Below are 9,356 nucleotides of genomic sequence, written 5' to 3' on the forward strand. Positions count from 1 at the left end.
AGAATTAGGACAAAAGTGAGTAGGATCTACAGCCTTTGGAAGGCTTTGGCCACCATCAAAGATAAGGCAAGCCCTTTCCCTTTTTAACAATGCTCTTAAAAACTTATTCTGACATTTGTTTAAAATGGTAGTGAAGGCTTTATTCAAGACTACTGAATAAGGCAGGGAGACTGAACTCAACTCCAAATACAGTAAAGAGAACTAGGGATTTACAGCTAATGAACAGAGGGAGGAGGTAAATATGAAATTACTAAAAGGAGACCTCAAGAGTAGGAGCATTCCTACTAAACTAGCTGAACAGTATTGCTAAAAGCAGGTCAAGGACAGGACCAAGGCCTAGTCAAAAAGAGGGCTGTGAGGAGCTTAACTATAATTTGCTTAAGGTGTAAGTCTTTCTCAATGTCCAGCTAAAATAAACTTTTTAGCATTGAGAGAAAGATCACTGATTTTGAAAACCGAAAGTTCTAGAAAATATTTTGAAAAATGGTATGCAGTTAATGTAACATATGCTCATTGTTAACAAGAAATGCATAACAAGAAATGCATAAAACCAAAAGTTTCAGAAATGTTTGTATGTGCATATATTAGAAGTTGAATTACATGAAAGTTACAATTACTTGGTTTATTTTCAGAATTCTTCGTTATTATCCAGAACAAACTTGAAAGTGTAAGATCAAAGCCTTTTTGTTGCTGATGTTAAGAAAGAAGCTCTACATTGAAGTTCCAGCTTGCTTCTATTCATTAATGTCCCTGCAATATCTTCTGGTGTGGTATAAAAGCAATTAAATGAAATTTGTTCTCTGCAGGTTTTGATATGTCATGATTATTTAAGTGTCATATTTTTTTGCAAATTTACTTTGTACGATGTTACACAGAGAAAAGTCATCTTCACACATTTCTTATGCTTCCAGGTAAATATGTTTAGAAAAGAATATATCTTGCTTTATCTTTTTCACATTAAAACTGGAAATTCATTGAGGAGGTCAGAACAAAGTCTTTATTCTTTATATTATATTTAGTAAACCTGCAAATCATAGTATTTAGTAAAACTACCTATCATACCATGAGCTGTAGTAGAACTATGAAAGATTTATAAACTAAATTTATGCTAGTATCAAAAGGAATATTGAAAAGAATAAGAGGGAAGAACATAAATATTGAATGAATAATAGTCAAGTGTCTTTATGTGGTCTTCTTTTCTCTTTTGGCCCTGGAATAATAATAATAATAATAATAATAATAATAATAATAATAAATATATTTAATAATATATTAAATATAATTATATATTATAACTAATATATTATTAATTATATATATTATTTTTGTTGTTATTGTTATTATCTAATCATGTGTTTCTATTTAAGTGAGATTTGTTTTATTGTTCTATTTTTTACTATATGTATATTTTATTGAAGTTCGATTTGCCAACATATAGTATAACACCCAGTGCTCATCCCGTCAAGTGATCCCTCAATGCCCGTCACCCAGTCAACCCACCCTCTACTCACCTCCCATTCCATTACCCCTGTTTGTTTCCCAGAGTTAGAAGTCTCTCATGTTTTGTCACCCTCTCTAAGTTTTCCCACTCATTGTCCCTCCTTTCCTCTATAATCCCTTTCATTATTTTATATATTTCCCATATGAGTGAAACCATATGATTGTCCTTCTCCAATTGACTTACTTCACTCAGCATAATACCCTCTAGTTCCATCCACATCTAAACAAATGGTGGGTATTCATCATTTCTAATGGCTGAGTAAATTCCATTGAATATATTAGACCACATCTTCTTTATCCATTCATCTTTCAAGGACACTGAGGATCCTTCCACAGTTTGGCTATTGTGGACATTGTTGCTATAAACATTGGGTTGCAGGTGTCTCAGCTTTTCACTGCATATGTATCTTTGGGGTAAATCCCCAGTAGTGCAATTGCTGAGTCATAGGGCAGGTCTATTTTTAACTCTTTGAGGAACCTCCACACAGTTTTCCAGAGTGGCTGTACCAATTCACATTCCCACCAACAGTGCAAGAGGGTTCTCCTTTCTCCACATCCTCTCCCAATATTTATTATTTTCTGTCTTGTTCATTTTCCCCATTCTCACTGGTGTGAGGTGATATCTCATTGTGGTTTTGATTTGTATGTCACTGATGGCAAGTGATGCAAAGCATTTTCTCATGTGCTTGTTGGCCATGTCTATGTAATCCTCTGTGAAATTTCTTTCTCTTCATGTCATTTGCTCATTTCATGATTGGACTGTTTGTTTCTTTGTTGTTGAGTTTAATAAGTTCTTTATATATCTTGGATACTAACCATTTACCTGATATGTCGTTTGCAAATATCTTCTCCCATTCTGGAGGTTGTCTTTTTGTTTTGTTGACTGTTTCTTTTGCTGTGCAGAGGCTTTTTATCTTGATTAAATCAAAAAACTTCATTTTTGCTTTTGTTTCCCTTGCCTTCATAGATGTATTTTGAAGAAGTTGCTGTGGCCAAGTTCAAAAAATGTGTTGCCTGTGTTCCTCTCTAGTATTTTGATGGATTCTTGTCTCACATTTAGATCGTTCATCCATTCTGAGTTTATCTTTATGTATGGAGTAGGAGAATGGTCTAGTTTCATTCTTCTCCATGTGGATGTCTGGTTTTCCCAGCACTGTTTATTGAAGAGGCTTTTTTTTCCAGTGGATATTCTTTCCTGCTTCATCGATATTAGTTGACCATAAAGTTGAGGGACCATTTCTGGTCTCTCTATTCTGTTCCATTGATCTATGTGTCTGTTTTTGTGCCAGTATCATACTATCTTGATGATCACAGCTTTGTAGTACAACTTGAAATCTGGCATTGTGATGCCCCTGGCTTTTATTTTCTTTTTCAATATCCCCCTGGCTATTTGGGGTCTTTTCTGATTCCACACAAATCTTAAGACTACTTGTTATCTTTATCTTAAGATTACCAAGTCCATGGTATTTGGATAGAGATTGCATTGAACATGTAAAATGCCCTGGGTAGCACTGACATTTTCACAATATTCATTCTTCCAATCCATGAGCATGGAATACTTTTCCATCTCTTTGTGTCTTCCTCAATTTCTTTCAGAAGTGTTCTGTAGTTTTTAGGGTATAGATCCTTTACCCCTTTGCTTAGGCTCATTCCTAGGTATCTTATGCTTTTGGGTGCAATTGTAAATGGGATTGACTCCTTAATTTCTCTTTCTTCTGTCTCATTTTTCTTGTATAGAAATGCCATTGGTTTCTGGGCATTGATTTTGTATCCTGCCACACTGCTGAATTGTTGGACGAGTTCTAGCAATCTTGGTGTGGAGTCTTTGGGTTTTCTATGTAGAGTATCATGTCATGTGTGAAGTGGAAGAGTTTGACCTCTTCTTTGCCAATTTGCATTAATTTTATTTCTTTCTGTTGTCTGATTGCTAAGGCTAGGACTTCTAGTACTATGTTGAATAGCAGTGGGGAGAGTGGATATCCTGTCTCATTCCTGATCTTAGGGGAAAGGAACCCAGTGTTTCCCCATTGAGAATGATCTTTGCTGTGGGCTTTTAAGATAATAAGGGATATTCCCTCTACCCCTACACTCTGAAGAGTTTTGATCAGGAATGGATGCTGTATTTTGTCAAATGCTTTCTCTGCATCTACTGAAAGGATCATATGGTTCTTGTTTTTTCTCTTGTTGATGTGATCTATCACGTTGATAGCTATACGAGCGTTGAACCAGCCTTGCATCCTGGGGATAAATCCCACTTGGTTGTGGTGAATAATCTTCTTAATGTATTGTTGGATCCTATTGGCTAGTATCTTGTTGAGAATTTTTGCATCTGTGTTCATCCAGGGATATTGGTCTATAATTCTCCTTTTTGATATATTCTTTGTCGGATTTTGGAGTTAAGGTGATGCTGGCCTCATAAAATGAGTTTGGAAGTATTCTGTTCTTTTCTATCCTTTGGGACAGCTTTAGTCAAATTGGTATTATATCTTCTTTAAATGTTTGATAGAATTCCCCTGGGAGGCCATCTAGCCCTGGACTTTTGTGTCTTGGGAGGTTTGTGACAACTGCTTCAGTTTTCTCACTGGATATTGGCCTGCTCAGGTTTTCTATTTCTTCCTGTTCCAGCTTTGATGATTTGTGGTTTTCCAAGAATGCATCCATTTCTTTTTTTTATAATAAATTTATTTTTGTTGGTGTTGAATTTGCCAAGATACAGAATAACACCTAGTGCTCATCCCGTCAAGTGCCCCCCTCAGTGTCCGTCACCCATTCACCCCTACCCCCCGCCCTCCTCCCCTTCCACCACCACTAGTTCATTTCCCAGAGTTAGGAATCTTCATGTTCTGTCTCCCCTTCTGATATTTCCTACCCATTTCTTCTCCCTTCCCTTCTATTCCCTTTCACTATTATTTATATTCCCCAAATGAATGAGACCATATAATGTTTGTCCCTCTCCTCCTGACTGATTTCACTCAGCATAATACCCTCCAGTTCCATCCAAGTTAAAGCAAATGGTGGGTATTTGTCATTTTTAATGCCTGAGTAATATTCCATTGTATACATAAACCATTTCTTTTTTTTAATTTATTTTTTATTGGTGTTCAATTTACCAACATACAGAATAACCCCCAGTGCCCGTCACCCATTCACTCCCACCCCCCTGCCCTCCTCCACTTCTACCATCCCTAGTTCGTTTCCCAGAGTTAGGATCTTTATGTTCTGTCTCCCTTTCTGATATTTCCCAGACATTTCTTCTCCCTTCCCTTATATTCCCTTTCACTATTATTTATATTCCCCAAATGAATGAAAACATACACTGTTTATCCTTCTCCGATTGACTTACTGCACTCAGCAGAATACCCTCCACTTCCATCCACATCTAAACAAATGGTGGGTATTCATCATTTCTAATGGCTGAGTAAATTCCATTGAATATATTAGACCACATCTTCTTTATCCATTCATCTTTCAAGGACACTGAGGATCCTTCCACAGTTTGGCTATTGTGGACATTGTTGCTATAAACATTGGGTTGCAGGTGTCTCAGCTTTTCACTGCATATGTATCTTTGGGGTAAATCCCCAGTAGTGCAATTGCTGAGTCATAGGGCAGGTCTATTTTTAACTCTTTGAGGAACCTCCACACAGTTTTCCAGAGTGGCTGTACCAATTCACATTCCCACCAACAGTGCAAGAGGGTTCTCCTTTCTCCACATCCTCTCCCAATATTTATTATTTTCTGTCTTGTTCATTTTCCCCATTCTCACTGGTGTGAGGTGATATCTCATTGTGGTTTTGATTTGTATGTCACTGATGGCAAGTGATGCAAAGCATTTTCTCATGTGCTTGTTGGCCATGTCTATGTAATCCTCTGTGAAATTTCTTTCTCTTCATGTCATTTGCTCATTTCATGATTGGACTGTTTGTTTCTTTGTTGTTGAGTTTAATAAGTTCTTTATATATCTTGGATACTAACCATTTACCTGATATGTCGTTTGCAAATATCTTCTCCCATTCTGGAGGTTGTCTTTTTGTTTTGTTGACTGTTTCTTTTGCTGTGCAGAGGCTTTTTATCTTGATTAAATCAAAAAACTTCATTTTTGCTTTTGTTTCCCTTGCCTTCATAGATGTATTTTGAAGAAGTTGCTGTGGCCAAGTTCAAAAAATGTGTTGCCTGTGTTCCTCTCTAGTATTTTGATGGATTCTTGTCTCACATTTAGATCGTTCATCCATTCTGAGTTTATCTTTATGTATGGAGTAGGAGAATGGTCTAGTTTCATTCTTCTCCATGTGGATGTCTGGTTTTCCCAGCACTGTTTATTGAAGAGGCTTTTTTTTCCAGTGGATATTCTTTCCTGCTTCATCGATATTAGTTGACCATAAAGTTGAGGGACCATTTCTGGTCTCTCTATTCTGTTCCATTGATCTATGTGTCTGTTTTTGTGCCAGTATCATACTATCTTGATGATCACAGCTTTGTAGTACAACTTGAAATCTGGCATTGTGATGCCCCTGGCTTTTATTTTCTTTTTCAATATCCCCCTGGCTATTTGGGGTCTTTTCTGATTCCACACAAATCTTAAGACTACTTGTTATCTTTATCTTAAGATTACCAAGTCCATGGTATTTGGATAGAGATTGCATTGAACATGTAAAATGCCCTGGGTAGCACTGACATTTTCACAATATTCATTCTTCCAATCCATGAGCATGGAATACTTTTCCATCTCTTTGTGTCTTCCTCAATTTCTTTCAGAAGTGTTCTGTAGTTTTTAGGGTATAGATCCTTTACCCCTTTGCTTAGGCTCATTCCTAGGTATCTTATGCTTTTGGGTGCAATTGTAAATGGGATTGACTCCTTAATTTCTCTTTCTTCTGTCTCATTTTTCTTGTATAGAAATGCCATTGGTTTCTGGGCATTGATTTTGTATCCTGCCACACTGCTGAATTGTTGGACGAGTTCTAGCAATCTTGGTGTGGAGTCTTTGGGTTTTCTATGTAGAGTATCATGTCATGTGTGAAGTGGAAGAGTTTGACCTCTTCTTTGCCAATTTGCATTAATTTTATTTCTTTCTGTTGTCTGATTGCTAAGGCTAGGACTTCTAGTACTATGTTGAATAGCAGTGGGGAGAGTGGATATCCTGTCTCATTCCTGATCTTAGGGGAAAGGAACCCAGTGTTTCCCCATTGAGAATGATCTTTGCTGTGGGCTTTTAAGATAATAAGGGATATTCCCTCTACCCCTACACTCTGAAGAGTTTTGATCAGGAATGGATGCTGTATTTTGTCAAATGCTTTCTCTGCATCTACTGAAAGGATCATATGGTTCTTGTTTTTTCTCTTGTTGATGTGATCTATCACGTTGATAGCTATACGAGCGTTGAACCAGCCTTGCATCCTGGGGATAAATCCCACTTGGTTGTGGTGAATAATCTTCTTAATGTATTGTTGGATCCTATTGGCTAGTATCTTGTTGAGAATTTTTGCATCTGTGTTCATCCAGGGATATTGGTCTATAATTCTCCTTTTTGATATATTCTTTGTCGGATTTTGGAGTTAAGGTGATGCTGGCCTCATAAAATGAGTTTGGAAGTATTCTGTTCTTTTCTATCCTTTGGGACAGCTTTAGTCAAATTGGTATTATATCTTCTTTAAATGTTTGATAGAATTCCCCTGGGAGGCCATCTAGCCCTGGACTTTTGTGTCTTGGGAGGTTTGTGACAACTGCTTCAGTTTTCTCACTGGATATTGGCCTGCTCAGGTTTTCTATTTCTTCCTGTTCCAGCTTTGATGATTTGTGGTTTTCCAAGAATGCATCCATTTCTTTTTTTTATAATAAATTTATTTTTGTTGGTGTTGAATTTGCCAAGATACAGAATAACACCTAGTGCTCATCCCGTCAAGTGCCCCCCCTCAGTGCCCGTCACCCATTCACCCCTACCCCCCCGCCCTCCTCCCCTTCCACCACCACTAGTTCATTTCCCAGAGTTAGGAATCTTCATGTTCTGTCTCCCCTTCTGATATTTCCTACCCATTTCTTCTCCCTTCCCTTCTATTCCCTTTCACTATTATTTATATTCCCCAAATGAATGAGACCATATAATGTTTGTCCCTCTCCTCCTGACTGATTTCACTCAGCATAATACCCTCCAGTTCCATCCAAGTTAAAGCAAATGGTGGGTATTTGTCATTTTTAATGCCTGAGTAATATTCCATTGTATACATAAACCATTTCTTTTTTTTAATTTATTTTTTATTGGTGTTCAATTTACCAACATACAGAATAACCCCCAGTGCCCGTCACCCATTCACTCCCACCCCCTGCCCTCCTCCACTTCTACCATCCCTAGTTCGTTTCCCAGAGTTAGGATCTTTATGTTCTGTCTCCCTTTCTGATATTTCCCAGACATTTCTTCTCCCTTCCCTTATATTCCCTTTCACTATTATTTATATTCCCCAAATGAATGAAAACATACACTGTTTATCCTTCTCCGATTGACTTACTGCACTCAGCAGAATACCCTCCACTTCCATCCACGTTGAAGCAAATGGTGGGTATTTGTCATTTCAAATGGCTGAGTAATATTCCATTGTACACATAAACCACATCTTCTTTATCCATTCATCTTTCTTTTGTTTTTTTTTTCCATTCATCTTTTGATGGACACCGAGGCTCCTTCCACAGTTTGGCTATTGTGGCCATTGCTGCTATAACCATCAGGGTGCAGGTGTCCCGGCGTTTCATTGCATCTGTATCTTTGGGGTAAATCCCCAGCAGTGAAAATGCTGGGTCGTAGGGCAGGTCTATTTTTAACTCTTTGAGGAACCTCCACACAGTTTTCCAGAGTGGCTGCACCAGTTCACATTCCCACCAACAGTGCAGGAGGGTTCCCCTTTCTCCGCATCCTCTCCAACACTTGTGGTTTCCTGCCTTGTTAATTTTCCCCATTCTCACTGGTGTGAGGTGGTATCTCATTGTGGTTATGATTTGTATTTCCCTGATGGCAAGAGACGCGGAGCATTTTCTCATGTGTTTGTTGGCCATGTCTATGTCTACCTCTGTGAGATTTCTTTTCATGTCTTTTGCCCATTTCATGATTGGATTGTTTGTTTCTTTGCTGTTGAGTTGAATAAGTTCTTTATAGATCTTGGATACTAGCCCTTTATCTGATATGTCATTTGCAAATATCTTCTCCCATTCTGTAGGTTGTCTTTTAGTTTTGTTGACCGTATCCTTTGCTGTGAAAAAGCTTCTATCTTGATGAAGTCCCAATAGTTCATATTTGCTTTTGTTTCTTTTGCCTTCGTGGATGTATCTTGCAAGAAGTTACAATGGCCAAGTTCATCAAGGGTGTTGCCTGTGTTCTCCTCTAGGATTTTGATGGAATCTTGCCTCACATTTAGATCTTTCATCCATTTTGAGTTTAGCTTTGTGTATGGTGCAAGAGAATGGTCTAGTTTCATTCATCTGCATGTGGATGTCCAATTTTCCCAGCACCCTTTATTGAAGAGACTGTCTTTCTTCCAATGGATAGTCTTTCCTCCTTTATCGAATATTAGTTAACCATAAATTTGAGGGTCCATTTCTGGGTTCTCTATTCTGTTCCATTGATCTATGTGTCTGTTTTTGTGCCAGTACCACACTGTCGTGATGACCACAGCTTTGTAGTACAACCTGAAATCTGGCATTGTGATGCCCCCAGCTATGGTTTTCTTTTTTAAAATTCTCCTGGCTATTCAGGGACTTTTCTGATTCCACACAAATCTTAAAATAATTTGTTCTAACTCTCTGAAGAAAGCCCATGGTATTTTGATAGGGATTGCATTAAACATGTATATTGCCCTGGGTAACATTAA

This window comes from Vulpes lagopus, chromosome 8 (assembly GCF_018345385.1).
Source record: "Vulpes lagopus strain Blue_001 chromosome 8, ASM1834538v1, whole genome shotgun sequence".
Classification (NCBI taxonomy): Eukaryota; Metazoa; Chordata; class Mammalia; order Carnivora; family Canidae; genus Vulpes; species Vulpes lagopus.